The sequence below is a fragment of the Aspergillus pseudoviridinutans genome, assembly GCF_018340605.1.
Source record: "Aspergillus pseudoviridinutans IFM 55266 DNA, scaffold_6, whole genome shotgun sequence".
Taxonomy (NCBI): domain Eukaryota; kingdom Fungi; phylum Ascomycota; class Eurotiomycetes; order Eurotiales; family Aspergillaceae; genus Aspergillus; species Aspergillus pseudoviridinutans.
Genome location: NW_025091286.1, coordinates 61 through 2,539, shown reverse-complemented (window position 1 = coordinate 2,539; position 2,479 = coordinate 61).

Here is a 2,479-nt window from a genome sequence, read left to right as displayed (position 1 = left end):
TGTGGATAGTGTGTATGTGGCTGACCCCTTTAGCTCAAGAGATGACTTGAGAATATACAGGCTGACCGAGATGGGATATAAATAGGAAGTATGTGGCTCACCCCTTTAGCTCAAGAGATGACTTGAGAATATACAGGCTGACCGAGATGGGATATAAATAGGAAGTATGTGTCTAACTCCTCCGGCTTGAGAGATGACTTGAGAATATACAGGCTGAATGAGATGGGATGTGGTTAGATGGTATGTATCTAACCTCTTCTCCTTGAGAGATAACTTGAGAGTATACAGGCTGACCAGGATGCGATATGGTTAGGGTGTATGTGCCCCCTCCGGCTTAAGAGATAACTTGGGAGTATACAGGCTGACTGGGATGGGATGTGGATAGTGTGTATGTATCTACTCCTTCCTGATTCAGAGATGACTTGAGATTATACAGGCTGACTGAGATGGATGTGGTTAGGATGTATGTGCCCCCTCCGGCTTCAGAGACGACTTGAGAATATACAGGCTGACTGAGATGGGATGTGGATAGCCTGTATGTGCCAGACCTCTTCTGCTTAAGAGATGACTTGAGAATGAACAGGCTGACTGAGATGGGCTGTCAATAGCGTGTATGTGTCTAGCCCCTTCTCCTTGAGAGATAACTCGTGAATATATAGGCTGACAGAGATGGATGTTGATAGTGTGTATGTGTCTACTCCCTCCGAAAGAGATGATTTTAGAACATACAGGCTGACTGAGATGGGATGTGGATAGATTGTATGTGCTAGACCTCTTCTGCTTAAGATATGACTCGAGAATAAACAGGCTGACCGAAATGGGGMTGTCAATAGCGGGTATGTGTCTAACCTCTTCCCCTTCAGAGATAACTTGAGAAAATACAGGCTGACCGGGATGGGATGTGGTTAGGATGTATGTGCCCTCTCCGGCTTAAGAGATAACTTGAGAATATATAGGCTGACCGGATGGGATGTGGATAGTTCGTATGTGTCTAATTTCTTTCCACGAGAGATAACTTGAGAATATACAGGCTGACCGGGATGGGATGGGGATAGTGCGTATGTTTCCAACAGCCCAGGCTTAAGAGATGACTTGAGAATATCTGTATACTGATTAAATCTAGTGAATATCCTCTGTGTGATATAAACGGCACAGCAGGATCGTCAAAACGTCATCGTCGTAAGAGCTGAGAATCGCCCTATATTGTCGTCTGCTAATATACTCCGTCCTAACTTGCCCGAATTTGATTGACTTGGCTAGGAATTTTGTCGCAAAATAAGTGGAATTTTGGTTTAGAGAGTGCTCTTTGCCAGCCTTGGTTTAGGTTTTCCCTATTTAGTTAGGTTTCCCTACACCGTTATGCGAATGCAAAGGCTCTTTATAAACGATATCAAGCTATAGAATTGCCATGTTTCATGTTTTGTATAAGACCTTTGTCTCCAGCAAGCAGCTAGAAAAAGGGGACCATAATAAGCCTAGCTACCGTCTCAGTGATAAAGTGACTTGGCAAATAAGGAAGGAGGAATTAGGTAAATACTTATTGAAATATAATACCACTAGGCTAAAAAGGTGTCCGGACGATTCCTATCAGTCTAGGGTCTCTATATATTTTTCAACACACCCCCCCAGGTATGGCGTCGTAGCAGTGCGTAGCGGCATGCCTGAACCTTCGCATACCAGAACTCCAAGCTGTCTGGGTTGGTTCAGCCACTAATCAGTCATCAATCAGGCATCAATCCAAATCCTCTAGGCTAGGCTATTTATATTGCACGGCCTATATCACGTGCTCCTGCGCGCGCTCCATGCGCTCCTGCGCTCAATCTGTTCAGAGAAAAGTCCTTGTGCCATCTCGGAATCGTACCTGGGGCCTCAGGGGTTGCAGGGACATCCAATCATATCTCATGTCTGCTGCGGTAGGGCTTCCGGGCTCATAACTATTGAAATATAATACCACTAGGCTAAAAAGGTGTCCGGACGATTCCTATCAGTCTAGGGTCTCTATATATTTTTCAACAGGATGACTGTGTATTTTTGGTACAAAACCAAACGACATTATTTACGTATGTTTGGTTCCCAACCGTATATGTATCGTGATCTATATATATCGAGGATTGCGCTAGCCATATACGGATTCATGCGTAATTAGCGCCTTGGCATTAGGGTTTCAAAAATAAGCTCATCTTGCGGGGGGCGGAATGAGGTTTCGACCCTCACTGTACCCACCCAAGGACAAGGAAGGCAATTATTCGATGGCTGATCGGGTGCTATCCCCCGTCAACGTCAAAATATATCAAACAGATCATACTGTAATCTGAAGGCGTCTAAGGGGGGACTGCTGGCCAAGGAATCAACTCGAACCAGGCAATAGCCCGCGCCGTGGACTTGCCAACTGAAGTAGCCTATACTGTACGTACCACATGACATTATGACTTTGCCTGACAACAAACCTTGGTCGGACGGATCGAATAGAATCAACAAG